The 26685-nt window shown below is 36.4% G+C and overlaps 1 long non-coding RNA gene across 1 annotated transcript in view; it reads left to right on the plus strand.

The window, feature by feature from the left end:
* The first annotated feature begins 11360 nt into the window (after positions 1–11360).
* LOC145720567 (uncharacterized) overlaps positions 11361–26685 on the plus strand; it is a 136387-nt gene continuing 121062 nt past the window's right edge. Inside the window, exons 1-2 of the long non-coding RNA XR_014143635.1 lie at positions 11361–12080; positions 12636–12665. This is a non-coding gene — a long non-coding RNA (uncharacterized LOC145720567). The remainder of the gene's footprint in view (positions 12081–12635; positions 12666–26685) is intronic.

Consider the following 26685-nt stretch of genomic DNA (forward strand, 5'->3'; position numbering starts at 1 on the left):
CTGAACTCCTGACATTTGCAAACTCTATTCTGTATACTCCATTTAACTATAGGGTATTGGGGTTTCTTCTCAGTTGAGCTGGTGATGTAGCCATTAATACTAAGAGCATCCTACCATATTTTTTGGAATCTCAGGAAAAGATTAAGGTGGGCATATAGAGAAAGCAGGGGAAAAAAATGACAAAAATAGTTAGGCCAATAGAGGGAAAAAAATCTCCCAAAGAAAAGTAAGAAATGAAGAAACAAATGAGATAATACTCATTTAAAGCTTAGAATATGCCATGTGCTTAGTGTATGTTAAGCACTTTATGCTCATTATCTAGTAAGCAAAAATAGCCCTGGAAGGTGAATATCCTTTCCCTCATCTTTCTAACTAGTTATATCACATCTTCCACCCAATCAGCTGAACATAAATCCCCATGCCTGCATCCATGGATTCAAACCAAATCCACCCAGTTCTAAAGCCTGAGCCTTTATTCATTAAACTCCAGTGCTTCTGCAAGCAGAACCTGATAAAAATATTGGGCTAAGAGGATTTTCAAAAAGAAGTAAAGGAATTATGAAAATAAGGCAAATTGTAGGCAAGCTAGAGAATTTGGTTGATGGGGAGAAAAAAATAAGATCCTGGACCATATTATTAAAAAGTAGAAATAGGAGTGCCTGGGTGTTTCAGTAGGTTGAGCATCCAATCTTGATTTCAGCTCAGGTCATCATCTCAGGGTCCTGAGATCTAGCCCAGCATCTGCTCTGGACTCAGCGGGGAGTCTGCTTGATACTCTCTCTCTCAGGACGCCTGGATGGCTCATTCCATTAAGTGTCTGCCTTTGGCTCAGGTCACAGTCCCAGGGCCCTGGGATCAAGTCCCGCATCAGGCTCCTTGCTTAGTGGGGACCCTGCTTCTCCCTCTGCCTGCCACTCCCCCTGCTTGTGCTTTCTCTCTCTCTCTCTGACAAATACATAAATAAAATCTTTTTAAAAATAGTTATTCTTTCTCTCTCTCTGTCCCTCCCTCCGCTCTCTCTAAAATAAATAAATAAATCTAAAAAAGAAAAAGTAGAAATAAATGATTAAAAGCGAAGATGCCTGAGAACTCTGACATAGTTTTACTGGCCTTGGTGATTGGGATTTGTTACCATGTTACTACTGCTATTAGACTGTGCAATAAGTGTTGCCCCTTATTACTACCCTACCTATTGCATCTGCAACCTACCTTTTCATTCACTAAAATCTCTTTGTTTTGATGTTCTTTGTGTATGGGGGGCGGGGTTCCTAATAGCAGATTTTCAACGTCCAGAAGGATGATGCTGGAATTTTCCTTTCTGTTTTCATTATCCTATGCTTTCTCCAAACCTCCCTATGTTCCAGGCTTCTTAGAATGGGAGGTAAATCTTCAACTCGCCTACCCCTGCTTCTGCACATATACTGATTCTACTGCCCTACCCATATCGATTACTACCTTTCATTGATATAAAGAGCATTTAAATCATCTCATTTCAAATGTATTATGTTCATATATTTATGTAAATAAATATATAAATATGCATTACATAACAATACATTTATGCAAATATATAAATAATTTTTACATATATGTAAATAAATAATATACATAACACATCTCCATATTCTTATAAAAATGCTTCAATATTCCAATTTTACAGATGAAAAACATTCCAAGTGGTCTTAAGAGGTGGCTAATTTGAGATTCAAATTCAGGTATATAAGACCCAGTAGCCCCAAACATTTTTACTATACTTAATTTTCTTTTCTTTTGTTCAGGAAAGAAAGGGCTCGGGGTGAAAACTTTAATGTTTGAAAGTCTAGTTAGGAGAAGGAGCACTTCTCAAGCATTTCTTGAGCGTTTAACATAAAGGTCATGTCAGAATCTCCTGGAAAATTTTGAAAATCTCTCTAAAATCCATTAATTCCAATATACTTCCCCTGCTCACTAAGAATCATTGGCATAGCAAAAGAAAATTACTCATGGAAGGATCAACTACCCCTTAGCAGCAAAAAGCTTGAGAACTCCTGATCTTGGCATCTCCTTATACAATACTTTTTCCATCCACAGCATGTGATTCTGTGTGTGTGTGTGTGTGTGTGTGTGTGTGTATGTACATATAACTAATGCAGTAGATGCAGTGCCTTGAAAAACACTGGAATTTACTTATCATATTACTTATAAAATAATGGATGGAATTAATTATATTGATGTGTATTCACATGCATGTGCATACTCCTGCCCCCCACTTTCGCCTGACACACTTACCCATCATACCTATAGGGCCTATGGGAGGAAATCTGCCCCTTTGTTAATACCTCAGTGAGGATCCTGGTGGGAAACAGGTGGCACACTGGGAACAACTGGGGAGGGATTATTTACAAAGCTGTGGTTAGGAAACAATAAAGTGCAGTGCCATAGGGCATAGTAACCACAGTAAGCCTTTATCACTCACAGACTGAAGAAACAAGGGGACCAGGAACTCATTGGAATCCAGAACAAGGCTGTATAAAGAGATTCACCTGTCAGCTGTTGTGACCTTTAATAGAAGGGATATAGCCAAACTGTGATGATCCAGAAAGGAGGTTATGGGCGTAACAGACACCATGACCTCACTTCCTCCTGTTCTCTGATTTCCTTCCTCTCCCTCCCATTGGCCAACCCAAGAGGGAACTGGAGGACACAAGAACCCACTAAAGCAGAAGATGTGGGGCAGCTTCCAGGGGCACAGATAAGGGTGAAAAAAGGTAGCATCTGAATCTATTAGGGCAAACTGAGGACATCTAGCTAGGTAAATATGTCTGCATACTGTAAATTGTCAGAACGGTCTTACCAAAGCTTGGGAAAACAATAAGGATAACAGCAATACAAATTCTAAATTATTCCTGAATCCTCTTGGGTTACTATTTAATCAAGGTTTACCCTTTGCCAGGCACTGTGCCAAACTCTTTAAATATATCATGTCTTCACTCATCACAATAACTGTTAGGAGGTAGGTACTATCATTTCTGTTTTACAGGCAAGAAAACTGAATTGTCTTGCTTTCAGAAATTTGTCAAAGCCTGTAGATAAGAAACAGGAGACCTCATATTTGAAGTTCAGCCTGACTCTCAAAGCTACTCTTCCTTAACATTACAGTTTACTATCAACTAAATGAAGCAACAATCTAAGCAATTGCTTGTGGAAAATCTGGGTATTATGTATAATGCTAGTAATACTCAGAGAAAGCAATAGAATTTGAGCCAGAATTAAGTTATACCATTTAGTTTACATGAAAGGTATTTAACATTTCATTTTTTAAAGTATGAAGGTAGCACATGTTGTCAAAGCCCCATCCACATCCCTCAGATGCTATCATGTCAAGGTGCTCTAGATGATTTTCAATTCCCAGTGTCTACATCCAGAAGTGCAGAAGGCCATGCTGACCTTGTGTGTGGCAAGCCATAAGCACCTGGAAAGAAACATCCCTGAATAAAGCCCTCAATCAAAGAATCTTAGAAATTGATACAAAAATGTCCTGGTTCCCTTGTCACTTGTGCAGGATAATTCTTTTCCCTAGAGTTTTCCCACAGGATTAACACCCAGTTTCCCATTTCTTGTTAATAATTGGAAGGCTTAATAATGTACCACTTTTTGGCTTTCTTCTCTTCCCTATGCCACCTGCCCATTTCTCTAGTGGTATTCCTTGCACTCAAATTTTTCTGGGACCAACTAAACTAGACGTATTTCTGCCAGAATCTCTATACTATTTTTCCTAAGAAGAAGCTCCTCAAGAAGGGATTCTAAAATGGAAGTGCAGTGGTGATAATCTTGGGCATGCTATAGCACTGCAGTTAACAATATTCTCATCTGCAGTGAGTTGGGATGGAATAGAGGTGGCAGTGGGTTGCACTGGCTTATGCCTCAAGTACTGTGAAAATGGCTGCAATCATAATTAAAAGAAGCGTGGATTGGGCTGGAGTCATTAACACAGTGATGGCTAAACATGACTGGTTCAAGTAAATCAACTACCAGTTCAGAAGCATAATGTGAACACCAGAATGTATCTATGGTTAAAGAGACCCTTACCTCCTGCAGTCATAGGGTAGAAACTTCTAGGCTTTGTGAAATAATTACCAGCAAGCACAAAATACCATGTTCTTGGAGGAAAGGTAAAGATGCTAAACAGATTGGAAGACAGAATGATGAAGTCCCTGTTTTCCCTAAATATTTGATTGACTTAGACTTGAGCAAGCATTCTTCCCGCGTGCACATTCACCAGAAAAAGATGAAATCTACAAAGCTGTGAAGAACATGTATCTTGGTTTAGAGTTTTTGGAGCTAAGTTTCAGCATGTTCTCTTTAATGAGACATTGAATTATTCCAAGCAGCCAGCACTCTCTTCCTGAGAAGAGCATAGGAACAGAACATGCTGTTATGCCACTTGGGATAAACAATTACTCTGAAAACCGAGACAGTCAATCAATTAAATAAATAAGTTACTCTAGGCAAATAGCCAGCTGCAAATGAAGTGTATAGTTGGTGGCAAAGATACTGAATAAATGAAATTTAATCTGCAGTTATGACCTAAAACAAACCTTCTAACCATAGGGTCAGAGTTTCCAGGCATTTCATGGAGGTAGAAAGTTGGGCCAGAGGCTCTGAATGGGAATTTTTCTCTGGGAAAAGAAGCAGGGGTGAGTAGGGAGCTGAAGGCAATTCTTCCTTGAGCCTAGAGATGGTTCTCCTGGTAAGGGGACTCTAGATGGGATTGGTGTTTTATACCTGTCCGTGAAGGATGCTGCAGGATTATAGACTGATGTGAGGAAAATTCCAATTAAGAAAGCATCATTGCCCTGATGGGATTATTAATAGTCCCCCCTTCCCTTTAATAAATGCCCCAGTTTTGTTGATAATGTATGTTGCTACTTCAGAATTGTGCTATTTGAGATACTGCTCATTATCGCAGAAACTGGGTATTTTAATTCTTACCTCAGTCAGCATGAGTGGTGGGAAGCATGTGGGCTACAGAGTCAAATGACCTGAATTTGAGCTCTCTGTCCATTTCTTATTAATTCTAATAAGTAGTTTTCTTTAGCTAGAAAATTGGCATAACAATATTTTCTCTCTTTTTTTAAGATTTTATTTATTTCTTTGACATAGAGAGAGAGGGAGGGAGAGAGCAAGCACAAGCAAGGGAAGCTGCAGGCAGGGGAGAAGCAGACTCCCCACTGAGCAAGGAGCCTGATGTGGGGCTTGATCCCAGGACTCTCTGATCATGAGCCGAGCTGAAGGCAGATGCTTAACTGACTGAGCCACCCAGGTGCCCCAGCATGGCAATATTTTCTTTGCAGTGGTGGTGTGAGTATACGAAGCAGCTTACCAGTGTTAGGTATTACTATTATTAATCCTTTGTGCCAAAATTATTAGAATTTGGGATGAGCCACATGTGATCCATGTTTTGTGGTATAACCCAAGGTCTGATTTTAAGACTATGGCAGTCAAGACAATGAAGCTCTCAGATTTCCAACAGCAAGGAAATTGTTGAGGGCCTCAGCTGCTACTCCCTAAAACCCAATGCTGGGTTTGTACAGAGGCCATGCTTCTTGTTGGCTGCTCCCAGACAATAATTCAGCCCAAGGAGATATTAAGGCAGACCCATCATGGGAAGCATGGGACTTCTGTGAAGGCTGACCTTAGCTTGAGGAGTCTCTGACAGCTTCACAAAATTTCCTTAGAACTGCACTGCAGCCTGTGATGCTTCCACCCGGCCTGCCTCTCTTCCTCCCTTCCTCACAGTCTGCCTGCTTTCCTTCCTTCCTTCCTTCCTTCCTTCCTTCTTTCCTTCCTTCCTTCCTTCCTTCCTTCTCTCACGGTCAGCCTCGTATCATAGTCTGATAGCTCTCCCAACCTCTCTCAGCTCCCTCCTTCTTCTCTCACAGGTATTTTTCCTAATAAATTCTTGCATATCTAATCACTTTTTAGAATCTGTTTTTTGAAGGACTACCACAAGGATAAAATATTATAAAGTTGTGAGGATACTGCTGCTTTTCAAATATGTATGGGTGTTGCTATTATTGTGAGTAATTAACTATGTCACTTATTTATATTTTTCTATGGTGTTAGAACATAACCCTTTTCATCTCTTGTACAGTTATTTGCACTTTAAATGGTGGGGGGAGGGATGGCCTGAAAGACATTTTATTATTTCTGCATTGGACTTTATGAAAACAGGTGAACCAACACTCCTTTGGCCAATGTGACCAGAATGGGTCCTGCCTCTAAACTTCCTTCATGTCCTTTCATTACTGGTGATTATTTTACTCTATCTTTCATTTAATTTGACTCTTCCTCGACTTCAACATCCAACTTAGGTGTTCTCTAAGAAACTTCTCAGACAATTCCAAAACCACATTGATTTTTCACCTCTACCACCTGCTTTAATATATTAAAGTGATCACAATTTGGCTTTATTAAACTGATAGTTTTTGGTTGCATGAAAAAAGTTAACTTGATGAGAAAGATTAAAGGACAGAGAGAGTTTCAGAAATTTTCCTTAAAAATATTTAATAAAATAATTTTCAAGCTGTTTAGCAAGCATTTGCTAATGTTAATCACAGTTGACCCTTAACCACTTATTAAAGTAGATCCAGCAGGAATTCTCCCGGGTGCCATTTTTATGGACTTGTGTGAGTTTCTGGGTATGGTGCTCCAAAGAAACTACATTTCTTCAGAAATATTACATTTCTTCAGAAGAACTAGTTTCGTCAGAAATTAGATATGCAATTGTCTGAGAAGTTTCTTAGAGAACACCTAAGTTGGATGTTGAAGTTGTTCTTCAGAAAAACTAGTTTCTTCAGAAATTAGATATGCAATTGTCTGAGAAGTTTCTTAGAGAACACCTAAGTTGGATGTTGAAGTTGAGGAAGAGTCAAATTAAATGAAAGGAAGAGTAAAATAATCACCAGTAATGAAAGGACATAAAGGAAGTTTAGAGGCAGGACCCATTCTGGTCAACTCTCTGTCATATACCAATTAGTCCTATTTACTGTTTAGTTCTAGATGTTTATTCGTGAAGAATTTCTTTGAGGCAGATGAAGAAATTGATGGAACTCTGTAAGAGAATAATTGGGGAGAAACTAAATCTAGAATAGGTACCAAGAACTTTGGTCTTAAATAAAGGTAAAGACTTGAGTCTCATAATATTCTCTGTGACCATCTGTCCAAAGCCAGCATAACTTTTTTCCTACTAAACCACAAGCCCTTAAAGGGCAGGGACCCTACTTAATAAATGCTTAAGAAGCTTATTGAATGGGCCTATGGCTGAAAGGATAAAAGGGGCCAGAAGTCCATGAGAAGGTTTACACTGCTGGATATATTTGTGGATCTCTATCCCCTAGGACTGGCTGCCGATAAAATTACATAGTAGACATAGCTCTCTTCCAGTTCTGCCTTCCCTGTCTCTCTTCCCTCAGGATGTAATAGTGACCAGTCTCCCTGATGCCATTCCACAGAGGGCAGCCCAGTTGGAGGGTGCTAGGCCAGTCCTGCTTGTTTCCTCTCTCTCCACTCTGCCAAAGAGATAGCCCATGTTAAATCAGCTGAAGTCACTAGTCAGGCACCCAATTTATATTTACATCTAACCAAGGACTTTCAGAGGCTAGTGGAATCATGCAACTCACTCAACGTCACAGCAGCAGTTAGTACTGGGTATGTGGAAGCCATGCTTTCTGACACCTGGCTTGTTGCTTTGTCTATTAGAGGATGCTATTTTGTATCTGCTGTATGTTGTACAGGTACTCTAACATTGCCCTATATTTGCACTTAGAAGATATGAATTTTCTATGTTTTATCTGTTTCAATTTTCTACAGTTCCATCCTTATTTTATTTGCAAGACCCAATGGACTGAGAAAAGCCACAGTAGGACAGAGTTCTTTTCCTGAGGAAAATGTATGCTTCCTTCCTCTTTAGTTAGAGTGCACCTGGCATTGCAGTTAGATGCAGGTGTTTTTGCCCCTGACTGCAACAGCATCTTTGGATCTTGAGGCAAAGGCCATGAAGTTTAAAGTAGCTTAAGCTGAGATGCATAATTCAAGGTGCCTTTCCATCCAAGCATAGTCTGACTATTCTAGGAACATTCGAGTTTGGTGGCAAAAAAAATCCAGAGGTGAATTTTCAGGCAAAGTAGCATAATTTGTGATTAAGGTTATCGGTAATATCTAACCTTTAGTAAATGCCAGCTGCATAATGATGGCTAGCGTGCTTTCTAGAGATAGTGCACTGCAGTCAGTTCAGCCAGGCCATAAGAATCTATTTAATAGAACCCTAATGGGAAATGACCAGGATCTGACTACAGAAGATTAAAAGTGACAATGCTAATTGACTGCAGAGGTATCTACATGAAGAGGGGCCAGAAAAATCATTTAAGTCTAAATGAAATCGGACTGATTTGATATTTGAGAAAAGTATTACCTTCCTGCTGTGTTTAGCAGGGGGAATTAACTGCTTCATTTTTCTTAGAGAAGAGTCTTTGTGGATACAGTTGTTGGGAAAAGAACTTTCCTCAGCTGATTAGAAAAAAAGAATTGAGCCTAAAGGTTTCAGGGCTCCTGCAATCTCAGCTTAATATTGGTGAACAGTACTGGTTGAAAGGGTCCCAGAATAGTGAAGGTGGCCCATTCCTCACCCCCACGGAGGACAGAATAACAAAGAAGTGCAGCTGCTGATGGAGAATGTAATTTAACTCTTTATTTAGAAGGTCTTTTTTTTTTTTTTAATTTAGGAAGGACACAAACTAATGACACTTTAAGTTAATATTATCTCTCTCTTCTGACTTGTTTAATCATACATAGGATCTTCTCTAATTTTTGTAGAATTAATGTACAACTTTCTTGTCCATCAACTCTGCCATGCTCCCAATCACATCAGGGAATTTGCACACACTCTTCTCCCAGGGAATTCCTACACATCTCTCTGATTTCGGTTTAAAAGGTTGGTTGGTTGGTTGGTTTTTTCCCAGGGACATCTTCCTGAACACATCCGGATCAAGTGGGTATGCACTATATCACTGTGGTTAAGAACACCGAATCTAGAAACAGAAGGCCTGGATCAAAACTCCGGTTCAGCCACTGGCCAGCTCTGTGATCTTTGGCAAGTTACTAATCCTCTCACTGCCTCAGATTCTTCAGCTATGAAATGGAAATGAGAATGACTGCATTTAGTTTGTAGGGTTGTTGTAAAAAATAAACATAAGGAGTTGCTATTATTGTTATAAGCTCTTCTAGCTCTATGTACTTTTCCTCCATTACTCTTTTCATGTTAGTACTTTCATATTTGTACATGTATTGGTGTGATTATTTGATAAATACCTTCCTCTCCCACTACAATATAGGACCCATGATGTTAAAGAGTTTACCATGAAATTTCAGGGCCTAGGACAGTGCCAGTTTGTATTAGACGCTGATTAAATATTTTAAATATTTGATTGAATGAATAAATGAATAGTGGCTTCTGTCGGTGGGAGCTTACAACTTCTTACTCTATAGGCAACGGCAGCCCCTTCTACCTATAACTTTCCACAACTGTTTTTCGGTACTTCTCATCTTCTATATCTCTGCTAAGGTAACTCTGCTATTAGGGTCTCCAAACGACTTCTGAATGACTCTTGCTTGGCTTCCAGCTGTACGTACGCCTGAGAGTAGCAATTCCCCACCCTGGTATGTAGTAAGGTGGAAATTGTTCCTTAAAAGTTCTGTGTTGCTCTTTTCATATTTGGAGAAGTCACTTCCTCCAGGCTTTAGTAACTGCCTTCCACTCCACTGTGCCCAAACTCATATTTTTTTTTTGCTCCAACAGTATGCTGTAACTTCTCCTCTGGAAAGCTGAGCTTCTACAAGGGCTCTCTCAACCATGGGTGATTGTCTAAGGTGGTGTTTTCTAGGGGTTCCTGGCCTGTGGCCAAGAGAGAGAGGCTGCAGCCAGTTCATAGGCCACTGCAGGATCCACAGCTTAGACCTAGGTCTGTCTGCCTATTGCCCTGAACACAGGTGGGCAAGATTCCTCCAGGCTCCTTGGTGTAGGCTGGATTCCACAGCTCCTTCAAAAGCACTTATGTCTGTGGATGGATGCTGAATTTTTGTGGTTGGGGGGAACAAAAATTAGAGACATCTTATGCTGCCATGATGCTGATATCACTTGTGTTCTGATTTCTATCACCATAGATTAAGTTGCTTGCTCTTGAACTTTATAAAAGTACAGTGATCTTTTGTATATGACTTTTATTCTTCAGTATAACAAATTTGAGATCCATCCATGTTGTGTGTTCCAGGAGTTTATTCTTTTTATTGTTGAATAATATTCCATTATATGAATATAACATACTTTGTTTACTAATTCTCCTGTAGATACTCTGGTTTCTCTTCAGATCGCATAAATCTCTCGCCTTTTACTAATTCTCCTGTAGAGGAGAAATTAGTAAAACAACAAAACCCAAAACATTTGGGTTGTTTTCAATTTGGGCCTACTCTAAATTAGGCTTCAATGAATATTATATGTCAGGTCCCTTTGTGGACATATGTTCTAATTTCTCTTGGGTAAACACCAAGGAGTGAAATTTCTGTGTAATAGGGTTGGTGTATGTTTAACTTCATTAGCAAAACTACCAAATATTTTGCCACAGTAGTTGTACCATTTTATATTCTCGGCAACAGTGTATGAAAATCTTAGTTGCTGTACATTCTTGCCAATAACTGTTGTTAGTCATTACTATAAGCCTTCTAGTGAGTGTGAAGTGGTATCGCATTGTTTTTTTTTTTTTTTTTTCTGTTTTCCAGGTGACTAAGAAGGTAAAGAACTATTTCGTGCTCTTATTGGCCATTCCTATATCTTTCTATGATGTGCCTCTTCAAACATTTTGCCCACTTTTTTTTATTGTATGTTTGACTTTTAATTGTTGATTTGTATCTGAATGTAAGATCTTTGTCAAACACATGTAAAATGAATATTTTTTTCAGTTTATATCTTGCACTTACATTTTCTTAATGCGATATTTTGGTTACAGACGTTCACATTTTGATAAAGTCCAAATAATTATCTTTGTTGTTGATTTATGGTAGTGTTTTTTGTGTAATAAGTAATCTTTTCCTTTGTTAATATGCTTTAAGCTATTCTTCCATGTTTTCTGCTATGTTCTTGAAAGTTTCATGTTTTCATCCTCCAACTTTATATATATATTACTTATATAATATATATAAAGTATATTATTATATATTACAGGGAGAGAGGGAGAGAGCCCGAGCAGAGGGAGGGGCAGAGGGAGAGGGAGAGGGAGAATCCTAAGCACAGGGCTCGATCTTACAACCCTGAGATTATGACCTGAGCCAAAATCAAGAGTCCCACATTTAACAAGTGAGCCACCCAGGCACCTCAACCAACTCTGTATTTTTTAAAGATTGTTTTGGCTATTGCAGGTCTTTGTAGTTCCATATAAACTTTAGAATCATGTAGTCAATTATACAAAAATGTTAGATGGGCTTTTGATTGAGATTGCATTGAATTTATAGATTAGTTTGAGGAAAACAAGATATTTTAACAATATTGAATTTTTATAATGCATAAACAAGGTTTATCTCTCCATTTCATTAATTTTCATTATTCATTATTAATTTTTCACTTTTATTAATTTCTTTCAGCAATAATTTGCAGTTTTTAGTTTAGTGGTCTTACACATCTTTCATTAAATTTAAGATTTCATTAACATTTTTTTTCCATTACTTCTGTCAGTTTTTGTTTAATGATTTTTCGAATGACATCTATCAAAATTTTAATGAATGGTACAGTGAACCCATCATACTTTATTAGTTCATTATGAGCATTTATTGTTATGATGTTTTGTATTAGAGTACACAACAAGACCAGATGTCCATCAGGCATGCTCAGTTGTTAATGTTTTTGCTGACTTTCTAATACCTCCTTCTTTTCCACCTATAGATATGTCAGCTTATAGAAGTTTCCTCCCCATACTCCACCTGTAAGTAATCTGTCAGAATCTGCTTGGCAATAATATTAGTTTGCTGAGGAAAAAGATAATTAAGATTATTGAGTAAGTAATTTTGATTTTATAATCACATAAAGAAAATAGAATAGTAAAGATGTGTGACCTTTGTGACTTTTTGTTCATTGTAGAGTACAACATTTAAAACAGTTATTTCTTGGTAAAGCATATTTGTGATTTGATTGTTTGCTGTAATGCTCACCTCCATAGATTATATATATGTATAATATTTTATATATATAAAATACATATTTTATATAAAAATAAAAATTTTATATATAAACTGTATATGCATATTATTACACATAAAGAGGTTATAATTATATAACCATTGTTTACATCTACGTGAAAAATAAAAGCAAAATTACATTTTTCAAAAAAGTTATTTCTTATAAAGAGTAACAATAATGTCAAAAGAAAGAAAAGTAGAACAGATGTTAGTATATTCATGTCAAGATGGGCATCTGTTAATATATTCATGTCAAGATGGGCATCCTTAATATGTCATTTAAAAAATCTATCGTGAGCTATTTATCAGATTCTAGAGAATATTCACAATTTCGATAACATAAAAATAATATACTTTTTCATTTATCTGTTCAGTATGAAACTGGAGATGGATTACAGTAACAGGTAAGAAACCAAACCCCAGTGCACATTACAGTTGACAATGGGGCATCTTAATTTTCACATCTTAGTACAGGGACTTATTTTGGGGAACATTAAAAAAATGTCTCTAGCTCAATTTAAGAAAAGTGTAGAGGAATTAACTGAATATTCTTCCCTAGAATTATGGTGACCTACAGTAAAATAGACCTATGCAAGCAGAACCCAAATCTGAAAACTCCACCAAGGGGATGGATGTATTAGGTAGAACCCCAAAGAACACTGTGTGTTCATGTACCCACCTTACTAATCAGGCCAGAAGGTGGCAAATGAGAGTTTTACTCAGTACAGTTTTTGGCATTAGGGGATCCCTTAATTAATGATCTGTCCAGCTCCCCTGGATCCCTCTTATGTGTCTATACCACAGCCTCTTCCTGTTACCTATTCACACCTGAAACTGCAACATTCTTCAGAGGACTGTCCTTGGACCCATAGGCTTAAAGTTTTTCTGGAAATACTTCAGAGTTTAATAGTCCCTGGGGAGGTCTATAGCCAATGACTAAGGGAAGACAAGGTAAAAAGTCTGATCCCTTGCCTGCAGGGGGAAAATACACTGCAGTCTTCAATCTTCAGAGCTCCCCATGGGATCAGGCTGAGGCTAGGAGGACACCTGAATTGCACTCTTGGTTAGTTTCTTACTTCTCCCCACTCGATGTCTCCTACTCCTTTACCTGTTTTTCCTGGGAGCATCTCCTAACAGCTCATTTGTATACAAATGCTTGTCTAAGCATCTGCTTCTGGGAAAACTGACCCAAGATAATGGGTCTACTTTTCTAATGCTTTCCATTCAAGGATCCAATAAATAATAATAATAATAATAATAATAATAATAATAATAGTAATAATAACTGTTAACACCATGCAGGTTGCTAATTGTGGAGTAAATGAAAAATTCATGGTGTTGGGAAGGAGCAAGTATCTTTAGTTTTAACTGTTTGCATTGACCATGCAGGGGTCTGAGGACAATTTAAGAACTAAAAGGTAAGAGAAAGAGAGGGGGGACAAGTTAATACAATAGAGAAAGAATTCAGGCCATGATTCAATAAACAACTTTTGAGCATCATCAATATGTTAGGCTTTCTTCTAGCCACAAGGAATGTGATCCTGACCATGGAGTTTATATTTTAGTTGGAAAAGAGAGAACTACAGAACTGTTGTTGAGGGAAGAAGGAGGTATTTGTTCCTGGTGGGAGCCTATTTCTTACAATGCTGTTTGTTGCTTAGTCTTCCAAGAACATACTTTATGCTCTGACTCTCAATTAAATGCAATATGAAAGCTGACTATCCTTGACTTCATCAAGGTTTGGATTCAACTCAACCACAACATAAACAACCAACCCCCATTCTGAATTTTTACTTCTTACACTCCCATTGAGATACCACTTCTACAGAAACAATAGACACCAGTCTGTTTTCTCTTTTCCTCATTTATAAAGCTGACCTCAATCACTTGCCACTTAGCATATTCTCTTTCTTAGAGATGATTACAGATTAAGTTTTTTCTAAAAATATTTGTGCTGTGTAGAAGGGATTGCAGGAATCATTGAGCCAGTAAGGGTGGACTCTTTCATTAAATCTGCAGCCTTTTCTTCACTCCCAATTTCATATCATGTGCTCTGACTTCATGTGATGTTAGTTTGCCAGCCAAAAGATCTCCTCCACTGACATTTCATAGAAGCCTATTTCTCAGAGGTGATTAGATCAGTACCTAGTCTTTAATAATAATATTAAAAGATTAAATTTGGCTTACAAAAATGTCACAAATATACCTTAAACAATTTTGAACACTTAACATATAAATGCAAAATCATATGGTAATTTTTTGATGTAGAACCAATGACTTTTCTTTGACTAAGGTTCATGATCAGAGTTCTATTTCTTGCATAAACCATATGCATAATATATTTTCCATAATTTCCAATTTCACATTTTTAAAAAGAAAAAAAAGCTAAAGAAATTTGTGAAGCAGAGTTCAAAAATTCTTTTAATTTTTGTAAATTATTTTTGTCTATCTATTCCAATTTAATTTTCTTAAGACTAGCAGTTATTGAGTCTGTGGAAAGCTTTCAATTTATTATTTATAGGCACAACAAAACTCTTTTTACTTTCATATTTGCATACAATTTTATTTTAGTTATTTTTTAAGTTTGCATACTATTTAATTAAATTATATAATATAATAACAAGTCCAACCGGCACAAAAGGTTTGGGAACCAACAATTAAATTGATGGTGAAACAATTTTTTAGTCATCCTAGGGATTGTCCAGGGAATTAACTGATCCATGGGAATCAGTTTCCTTTACAGAAGGAATTGATAAGCTCAGTTATTTTGGAAAATTGCCTATATGGAGATAAGAAAGATTCTATGGAATAAGCCCCTGCCTTTGGAAAATAATGAGGTCAGTAACACTAGGAATGTGTGGATACAAGGAAGTGGAGCAGAATTTCTAGGTATAACATCTTCTTGGTAAAAGTGAATAATTATTGGGAGCACTCCAGCCTAAACATCCACAAAACCAAAGTTGTTCCAGTTATCCTGATCACACTCCAGTTCAAACATAAGATATGAATCTAACACTATTGTTTCTCTATAAGTTTATGGACATCATCTCAGAGAAAGACTTGTCTTTGTATCTTGAGATTAAAGCTCTAGAAAGTTTCTCTTCCAAGTATTTCTTAAATCCTGCAAATAGTGAGTTATGCATTGTACTCATTTTCTTTCTTGGGCTCTTTTGTGAATTTCTAATTATTCTTATCATTATAGCACATTAAATCCCTAAGCATCTTCCCTGAAAGAATTTATCAGATATCCACTATGAAAAGGGCTACAATAGTATGAAAATATTAAGTGACTCTGTGTGTGTTGGGGGGTGGTTAATAGGAAAGGAAATCTAGAAAAAAGCTTAGAAAAGATGGAAACCCGAAGCATAATTTTATCTCTTTTCTAACTTTCTTGAGTGCTAACAAACTCCCCAGCTATTTGTTCTATATGCCAGCCAATGAACTACTAGATGGAGACTGATGACTTTTAGATAGTTCTGATGTCAATCTTCTATCATGGAGAATATCTAATCAAATAAAAGCAAAACAAGTCACAGTGATCTTTAAAAAAAAATTATCTGTGATTTGATGAAAAAATACATTTCTCCAACAATAATCCAATTAAAAATGGGCAGAAGACATGAACAGACATTTCTCCAAAGAAGACATATAGATGGCCAACAGACACAGGAAAAGATGCTCAACATCACTCATTATCAGGAAAATGCAAGTCAAAACTACAATGAGGTATCACCTCACACCTGTCAGAATGGCTAAAATCAAAAACACAAGAAACAACAGGTGTTGGCAAGGATGTGGAGAAAAAGGAACACTTGTACACTGTTGGTGGGAATACAAACTGGTATAGCCACTAGAAAACAGTATGGAGGTTCCTCAAAAAGTTAAAAATAGATCTACCCAATGATCCAGAAATTATACTACTAGGTATTTACCCAAATAATACAAAAACACTAATTCAAAGAGATACATGCACCCCATGTTTGTAGCAGCATTATTTACAATAGCCAAGATATGGAAGCAGCCCAAGTATCCATTGATAGATGAATGGATAAAGAAGATGTTCTCTCTATATATATATATATTAGTCAACCATAAAAAATAATGAAATCTTGCCATTTGCAACAACATGGATGGATCTAGAGAGTGTAATGCCAAGCAAAATAAGTCAGTCAGAGAAAGACAAATATGATTTCACTCCTATGTGGAAATTAAGAAACAGAACAAAGGAACATGGGGGAAGAAAAAAGAGGTAAACCAAGAAACAAACTCTTAACTATAGAAATAAACTGATGGTTACCAGAGGGGAGGTGGGTGGGGGGATGGGTGAAATAGGTGATGGGGATTAAGGAGTGCATTTGCTGTGATGAGCACTGGGTGTTGTATGAAATTGTTGAATCACTATATTATACACCTCAAACTAATATTACACTGTATGTTAACTAACTGGAATTAAAATAAAACTTAAAATTAAAAAATACATTTCTCCATTAAAACTATATTCACTGTTTTTTAAGTTATCAATATGGTATGTATACCATTTATAACCCAACACACCTGGATTATCCATCATTGCTACCAGATATAAAAATTGCTGTAGTTTTTTTTTTTTTTATTTTCATCAACTTACTGTTTTGACATGTAAAGAAGAGTCATTTTGTAAAATTCTAAACTTTTACAAAGGTAAGAAACGGTGAAATAATAACAACATTTGTCTTCTGTCAGGAAGTATTGACACAGTATTACTATAGCAAAATTGGTTTGTGTTCTGAAGTGTGTCTCATAGATAAGTCAGATTTTAGATTTTTAAAACAAATTAAATTGTTCTTTTTATATTAATGTTTATAAACACATCAAGGCATATAAGTGTGGATAAAAGATTCTATGAAGTAGGCATAAAATTTGGATAGAAACCATGAAATTCCCTGAACACTCATTCTCCACATTTGATATTGATACAAGGTCATTTTCAAAGTATAATGTGGCATATTTCATATTTCATTAGTGTCTAAATTATGGACTTCTTGAGCAAACAAAGCCCTTTGTAAATGGCAAGGAAATGTCTGTTTACTCTCTTTGCAAGATTCTACCCAGAGAATTGAGGAAAGAAAGGGTGCCGTATATGAATGAAAGCATAAGAATTTATATAGCAAATTCATATAATAGAGAAGAGCCCAGAATAATTAAAACATTGGAAGCAAAATCTCTTAGCAGTGAAAGTGGACTATAGTCTACTAGTCAACAATTTCTGACCTTGGAAATCTATTTCACTTCTTGCTTTTTATCCATGCCCATCAACACATGCCAGAATCAAACACCTAGTGCCATGTCTAAACAAACAAGCAAAACAACAGAGCATGAAAATGCAGACAAGGGTGACTTTTATATTTTTAACAGCTTTATTTTGATATTAAGAAGAAAAAAGTCATAAGCGAAATGTGACTTAATTTAATTGGCTTTTAAATTGTTTAACTGAGAAATAGTAATATTCCAACTCATTTTCTTCCAAATTGATAACAGAAAATTCAAATTCAACTCATATTTATTAAAATACCTACAGTATTCAGGCAAAGTAAAAGAACACAGATGAGTAGTAGGGAGTAAGTAGTATGCACTATATGCTCACTGGCTGCTATAGTCTTGTGAGTCTGGGATACTGGAAGAACTACCGTCCTAAGAGATGAGGCTAGCAGAGCAAGTAGGGATCAGTTGAAGACGACTTTGAATAGGAGGCCCAGCAATATTGTCTCTGTGTTATAGTGCTATAGGTAAGGAGATGCCATTTAAGGTTTTTAATGAGGGACAAAAGCCACTTAGGGAGATTCAGTTTGATTCACCTTTATAAGAGTAGTTATATATAAAACATTTCACATCTTGGTGGAGTAAGGAAGGGAGAAAGAGGAAAAAAGAAAGGGACAAAAGCATAAGGAGCAAACACTAGAGAAGTAGGAAAAAGGAAAACATTGTAAGGAAGGAAAAAAAGTGAGAAAAAGATTAAATAGGAAATCTAAGTAAATTTTGAGTTGAGAATTAGGTGCAGGATATATCTGCTGTTTCTTAAGGGTGTCAGTTTCTGAGAACTCACCCATCATTTCCTAAACTAGAGGTTAAACTAGTTGCCTACAGACTATAAGCACCTCAAGACTCAGGTTTGCTTTACCTTATTTTTATTTAATTATCTATTTTTAATTTATCTACTCATTTTAAAATTTATTTTCATACATTTTAAAGATATTTTATTTTTGAGTGTCTTTATGAGGTTATGCCATTCTGTGATTCACCATTGCCTATTTTCTTAAATCTGTGTTTATATCCCTGCCTCATGTCTGCAGATGACTAAGTTTATGGTTCCAACTAGAAGACCCATACTAAAGGCTTTATCACTGAAAATTGGTAAAAGTATTTGCATTTATGCATCGCTTAAAATTAAAAAAACAAAACACATATGTTCAGAAATTTTGGAAGATATGTTGTATGCTCCCGTCCAGTATTTCCAAAGATAACAGTGCGCTCCTTGGAGAAATGTATCAGATGCTCTCAAAGTGCCTGTCATTCTTTATCAGCAACCATTAAAAGAGCATTTGCTACAAATATGCAGCCTCTGTGATGTTTATATATACTCTTTTGTACCACTTTAGGCAGGAATCATTTGGTCAAATCCCAATTTTGCTCATTTCCTTTTGTCTTGCTTCAAAACTAGTATATTTCTTATCTGCTTCTTTTTATATTATTTTAAAAAAAATGATAGGAACCAATTAAGCATTATTGACTGCTACAGTATAGGATATACTCCTGTTTTCGTCATGATTGCTTATCCATAAACTATAGCTCTGCTATTGGTCTCATTATAGTTAGATATATTGCCAACCATATTGGTTTCCCACTTATTTTCATTCAAATCTATGACAAACATCAACAGTTATTTTCTTCTAAATGTCCTCCACTCTTACCAGGAAGAATGCATGTATTTATCTATGTGAGTTTAAGATAGAAAAAGACATATGTAATTATGATGGATCTGCATGTTACTATTGATTAGGGCATTTCAAACATCTAAGATCTAAAAATATTATAAAATTTTACACTTATAAAAATGATGGACTTTATTGTATATGAATAATGCTTTAATAAGATAATATTTTTGTAAAGTATGATATAAGGTAACTGGATAAGCATGGCAGAGAACAGATACATTTATATCTGCTTCCACTTTCAATCCTACCAAAATAAAGGTAAAGAAACAAACAAAAAAAAGTTATAAATCCATAAGAACAAAGAGACCAGGAGTGGAAAACCAGTTAATTAAGGATAAATGCCAACACAGTTTAGAATAACAGAAATGAAAAGGAAGAACTTCAATCCTAAATGCCTACAGAGGTGGAAGTAGGTACAAACAAGTAGTCAGTCATAGGCCCTCAGATAATCACAGAAGTTCTCAGAAATTAGTCTTGGGTACTTCAAATGGGTGACTAGAGTACAGAGCTGAAAATGGGGTGATTAAGTCACACCAAAAAGGGCCAGCCTGACTTTGAAAATTGGTGAGAATGACAACTCAGACTTGGTTCAAGATTGCTTTCCCGTTGGTACTAATAGATCACTAAGCAAGCTTTGCCAGTATAATCTCAAAACAAAGATAGAAAAGCATTTCCTGACCATCAATGACTTTGTATTTCCCTCACAAAGGTACATTTGAACTGTGGTGAAATAGTTTAATGTGCAAGAAATCCATGGGTCAGAAGGTTCTGAAGCCACAGGCTTTATACCATTATAAAAAGGTAATAGACTCCATTATTCCTCAAAGATCTGCTTAGCACCCATGATATTTATTTATTTGTTTTATTTGTTTTATTTATTTATTTTATTTATTTATTATTAACTAAGCTCTAAGCCCAAAGTGGGGCTTGAAATCATGACCCCAAGATCAAGAGTTGTATGCTCTACCAACATGGCCAGACAGGCACCCCTGTGGTGTTAATTTTATGTGTCAAGTTGACTGGGCTAAGGATGTGCAGATATTTGGTACAACATTATTTATGGATGTGTTTGTGAGGGTGTTGTCAGAAGAGATCCGCATTTGAATGTGAGGAAAGAATATCACACTCCCCACTCAGGTGGACATCATCCAATCCATTGAGGGCCTGAAAAGAACAAAAAGGTAGAGGAAGAACATGTCATTCTTTTTGCTTGAGCTGGGACATCCATATTCTCTTGCCCACGGACATTAAGCACCCCTGGTTCTTGGGCCTTTAGACTAAAACTGAATTACACCACCAGCTTTCCTGGCTTTCTAGCTAGAAGATGGCACATTTAGGACTTTTTGGCCTCCTTAATCACATGAGCCAATACCTATAATGAATCTCCTCTCTCTCTCTCTCCTGTTGGTTCTCTTTCTTTGAGAATCCTAATACATCCCCTATGAATAAATTTTTGCCATGCTCATAGTTCTATCCTTTTGAGTTCTGTAAAGACCTATAACATGTCTAGTCATGCCCCAATTCAGAGTGAAAGTCTGATCTCCAGGGGGCAGTTGGACCTCCAGATAGCTCAGAACAAACTGATAACTCAGTGACTCCTCAAAGATCTGCTCAGCACCCTGAGGTGTTTGTTTGTTTGTTTATTATTAAGTAAGCTCTAAACCCAAAGTAGGGCTTGAAATCATGACCCCGAGATCAAGAGTTGCATGTTCTACCAGCATGGCCAGCCAAGCACCCCTGTGGTGTTAATTTTTGTATTGACTTGACTGGGGATAGGGCAGTGAGCAAATTAAAAAAAAAAAAAAATACTCTGGGGGCACCTGGGTGGTTCAGTTGGTTAAGTGTCCAACTCTTGATTTTGGCTCAGGTCATGATCCAGGGTCATGAGCAAATCGAGCCCCATGTTAGGCTCTAGGCTGGTTGTGAAGCCTCCTTAAGATTCTCTCACCCTGTCTCTCCCTCTCCCTCCCCTACTCCACTCACATGCTCACTCTCTCTCTCTCTCAAAAAGAAAAAAAATTAGGACTCAAAGTCAATAAATACTAAAAATAAACTCAGAGAAAATTGCAGAGAACAGAAGTGTGTGTGTGTACACAAAAATATATTTATAGATAGATATATTAGATGGAACCATAGGAAACTGCTATTTTTGTAGATAAAATGATCAAATAGCAGCAATTTCATGCAGTTCAACAAGATTGTAAATATAGATTTTGATATATATTTTATATTCTCTAAGAGATCAATAAAGATATGTATCTATAAAATAATAATAAGATCCCATAAACACAGGAGAAATAAAAGAAGAATAAAAAGTCTTTGGAAATTAAAAATTACACTGAAAATTTTTTTTAAAAAGTAGGAAGGTTGAAAGATAAAGTTGGAGATTCTTCCTAAAATTAAGGAAAAAAATAATTGAAAACTGTAAGACATAAAATATCAGAAAATTACAGGGCCAGTATTGACCCAATATGCTATTAATAGAAGTTTCAAAAAAGAGAAAGAAGAAAAAGAATATGGATTTTTTTGGGGGGCGCAGGGGAGGATATCAAAGAAATAATGCCAGACAATTTTATAGAAACAAGGATATAATTCTGTTGATTAAAAGGATGCTCAGGGAAATTAATGTAACAAGATATATCACCGCAAAATTTTTGAACGTGAGGAAAAAGGGCAAGATGCTAAAAATATTCTAGGTGGAAAAAATGGTCACAATTATATATGAGGATATTGATTATCTTAGTGACAACACTGGAAGTTAGAAAACAATGGACAATGCTTTTATAATGCAGAGTAAAAAAAAATTTTCAAGCAGTAAATCTCTCCCAGGTGAACCAGGTGAAAGAAATAATTTTCATACTTGCAAAGAATAAAAATATTTAACCTCTTCCCTATATACTTATCTCAGGAATATACTGGAGGATGAGTTTCACTAAAATAAGGGTGAAAGAGGACAACATGGGAAATCAGGTCCTGACCCAGGAGGGAAGTGAAAAGAATTCCCAGAACAAAAGCAATGTAAATGCAGCTATGCGTTGACCAGGAGAGCAAGTTTCCAGGAGGAGGACGAGGCAGGGCTCCATCAGGAATTTCCAGTATGAAATAGAAATGATAGCTCATCTAGTACATTTTACCATTTGCTAAATGATATTGAGAGGCTGTTGGATGGTGAGAGATAATTATTTGTAGGTCTATATGAGAATAAACAAATGAAAAAGTGAGGCAACAAAAAGTCGTAAGAGAAAATAAAATTAGATATACCCATTATTAGGTTCAGCAATGACCAATGTTTGCATTTAAAAATAATGTAAATAGGGATGCCTGGGTGGCTCAGTCCTTAAGCGTCTACCTTTGGCTCAGGTCATGATCCCAGTGTCCTGGGATTGCGTCCCACATCGGGCTCCTTGCTCAGCGGGGAGCCTGCTTCTCCCTCTGCCTGCCGCTCCCCTGCCTGTGTTCTCTCCCTCTCTCTCTCTAACAAATAAATACAATATTAAAAAAAATAATGTAAATAGTGAATATTGTTATAATTCCAAAATTAACACATAATTGAACTTTGCTGGGGAAAGAAAACAGTGAATGGGGGAAATTGTAAGAGAGCTAAACTTTAATTACCAAGTAAGAAGTCAAAAATAATGTCTAATGAGTATTCATAGTAGCTTTATTTTGTAAAAGATTTATTTATTTATTTATTTATTTATTTATTTATTTATTTATTTATTTGAGAGAGAGACAGAGTGAGCAGGGGGAGGAGCAGAGGGAGAGGGAGAAAAGCAGACTCCCCACTGAGCAGGGAGCCTGGTGCAGGGTTGGATCCCAGGACCCTGTGATCATGACCTGAGCCAAAATCAAGAGTCAGATGCTTAACCAACTGAGCCACCTAGGCATTCCCATAGTAGCTTAATTTTTAATAACCAGATGTCCATCAATAGTTGAATGGATAAAGAAATAGTGGTATATCCTATCAATGGAATACTACTCAGCCATGAAAAGAAATGAACTTTTGGTACAGATTCAATATGAGTGGATATAAAAATAATTCTGCTGAATGAAAAAAGCCAGATTATAAAAGTACATTTTATATGATTCAATTTGTATAAAACTCTAGAAATAAACTAATCTTTAGTGACAGAAAACAGAAAAATGTTTGCCTGGGGATGAGGAGGCTGGAGGTACAGAAGGAAAGATGATTTCAAAGGAGCATGAAGAGACCTTTGGGAGTGATGGGAATGTTTGTTATCTTGATTATGGTGATCTTTTCATGAGCGTGTGTGTGTGTGTGTGTGTGTGTGTGTCAAAAGTCATCAAATTATAAATTTTAAAAATATCCAGTTTATCATGCATCAATTACATTTTAATTAAAAGTGCAAAAATTTTGAAATTGAAATATTGATGAAATAATATGAATTAAAAACATATATTTTAGAAATAGCAGAAAATATACCTAAAGAGTAGAAAATAGCCTGTGAGAAGCAGGATTGGAAAAGAGGTTGGTATTGCTGGTTCTTAATGTAAGCCTAATAGTACAATTTGATTTTTTAAACTATGTGCATGCATCATTTTCACAAAATTTAGTGAAATCTTAGGTCCATTTTGAAAGATACACATACTCTACATAAATGCTCACACAAACTCATGATGCTTTCACCAAAGTAGACAAGAATGTGTATATGAGAGGTTGACTTTTGTGTTCAGTGTTTGTTGCTGAACGAATATTTAGGAAATGGATTACAAGTGCTCACTTTTACTCACCTGAAAGTGGAGGTCTAGAAAGAAAAACCTTTACTTGCCTTCTGATTATATTCCTTCCTAGACTGCCACTGAACTGCAAAGATAAGAATGCTATGATTGATAAGAAAAGTTTGGGAGAATTAGGCAAATAAATCTGATTCACCTTTGACTAGTCTCAAACCAGTTCTCCAAAGTTGGGAAGAACTTTTATCTGGGTTTTCCAATGGCCAGTTACTGCATGTGGAACCCTCCTACAGTGTAAGTTTCCTTTCAATATGTGTGATGAATTGGCTACTATGTCCTCAGTATGTCCACATAATCAGGTGGCATGAGTTAAAGGTAGAAATTTCAGGAAAAAAAGTTTTCATAATAAATATTTATTAAGTAAATAGGATTAAATATATGAACAAATGTACTACCACCAATGCTTAACTCTATGGTCTAACCAGTAGTTAGAACATAGTGTGTAAGTGAGGGAAGTAAGTCACAGCTAAGGCTACTGCAGGTGATGTTCCTGTCACACTGCCCATTCAACTTTGCGTCACAAGTCTTCTCAGATTGCTATGACTATGAACTGAGACATGTATAAGAAAGTTCTTTATAAACAATCAAACCGGTATAGTAGTAATTTATGATTAATTATACTTTGGCTTTATAATGTGTGTGCCATGGAGTCTTGTAGTGAATATTCAAAACAGTACACTTTATAGTAACTTTAAAGAACTTCTAAAACTTGGTCATAATCTTGACCATTGTAGCATCACCTCTGCCTCTGATTTTGAACGGAATTTATCAGCAACCTATTAAGAATATAAATACCTTGTTAAGTAACTCTATCAGATGGGCCTTCCTCATGTGGAAAGACTCGTAAAGCCTATTTTAAATAACAAAGAAGATCATCCACGTGGACTTGATGACTTTATTGCTTTATAGGAACAGACTGTGCTCCTTTCAAAGTCATCAGAACAGGGGTGGAAAACGCTGCCTGTCTTACAAATACTTCTTAATGAGTTCACAAGTTTGTTTGTTTGTTTTTTGTTTTTCTTTTTCTCCTGATTAGTACAAAACTGTACAATTCAATATTTCATTACCCAAACCTTTTTTCAAGACACTTTGGTACTTTGCTTAAAATTGAAGGGATCTATACTCCTAGTCTGTTTGTCCTATAACAAAATACCACAAACTGGGTGGCTTATAAACAAAAGAAATTTATTTCTCACAGTTTTAGAGGCTGGGATGTCTAAGATCAAGGCACTGGCACAGACGTGGTGTCTGGTGAAAGGCCACTTTCTAATTCATAGAGGGGCCCTTTGATGTCCATACATGGTGGAAGGAATCCAAAGAGCTTTCTGGGGTCCCTTTTCTAAGAGCACTAATTCCATTCATGAGGGCTCCACCCTCATTACCTAATCACCTCCTAAAGGCCTCCCCTTCCTAACACCATTACCTCAGGGGCTAGGATTTCAATATATGAATTTTGAGGGACACAAATATTCAGACCATAGCACTGCCTGAAAAAAGAAAAAACAAAAAAACCTAAGACAAAGAATTAGAACAACGTGCATGGAGGTATCTGTCAGAAAGTTGATTGAATTTATACATGGACTCAAATCTGGTCAAATGAATCATCTTTACTTTTCTTCATCAGCACCTCCTTAAAATACTTCACATTCCCTGTCACCCCCCATCACAGACACAGACAAACACAGGTGGAAATGAAGGCTTAGAAGATTCATTATTAAATGTAATTCTTATTCATTCTCAACAGAAATTTGTTGCATAGAGAGAGATGAACAATTTCCAGAAGAGAAAGATATTTTATTATGACTGATATAAAAATCAATGATAAAAGACAGGAGGGGGAAACACAAAACCTCATACACCTGACTCTTCACTGGCTTTTTTTCTTTTCAGTGGGGTGTAGGAGGGAGTACACATTCTGGCAAAGGAAGTGAAGAACTTGAAAATAGCAATATGAATGAAATATGAATGAAAATATCATAACCTTTTCAGGTGACTGGCCATGAACATGAATTATAGTATGTCCGTCCGTATTAGCAGTGAAAGAAAACAGAAGGTCCAAGTCCTTACTAGCTAAATAGAAAATAAATAACCATGCACTGTGTTTTAACATTTATAAACAAAAACCAGAACAATTAAAGAGATTTTATTACTCATTAATTTCAAGTTATAGTCATTTTCTAATTGGATTTGTATGTAGACAACAAACTCCAAAAATGCTGAATCCTTGCCTGTCTTTTGCATTTTTTTTTAATGTTTTATTTATTTATTCATGAGAGTCAGAGAGAGAGAGAGAGAGGCAGAGGCAGAGGGAGAAGCAGGCTCCCCGCCTAGCAGGGAGCCCAATGCGGGACTCGATCCCAGGACCCTGGGATCATGACCTGAGCCGAAGGCAGACGCTTAACCATCTGAGCCACCCAGGCACCCTGCCTTCTGCATTTTATGTGTTTGAAAAACATGGAAAAATCCTTTTATTTCACTGGTTTGGAAGAATAGGGCTAATGACACTATACCTGGTGTGGCATCAGGCATTTTATAATTCAAGTCCTTGAGGTTACAGAGAGCACAGTGGCCTATTAGTGCATTCAAAACCATGTAATAAGAACCCAATTTCTCCCAAAAATCTTTTTTTTTTATTCTTATGTTAATCCCCATACATTACATCATTAGTTTTAGATGAAGTGTTCCATGATTCATTGTT

Source organism: Leptonychotes weddellii, chromosome 3 (genome assembly GCF_054177405.1).
Source record: "Leptonychotes weddellii isolate Sample4059 chromosome 3, ASM5417740v2, whole genome shotgun sequence".
NCBI classification, from domain to species: Eukaryota; Metazoa; Chordata; class Mammalia; order Carnivora; family Phocidae; genus Leptonychotes; species Leptonychotes weddellii.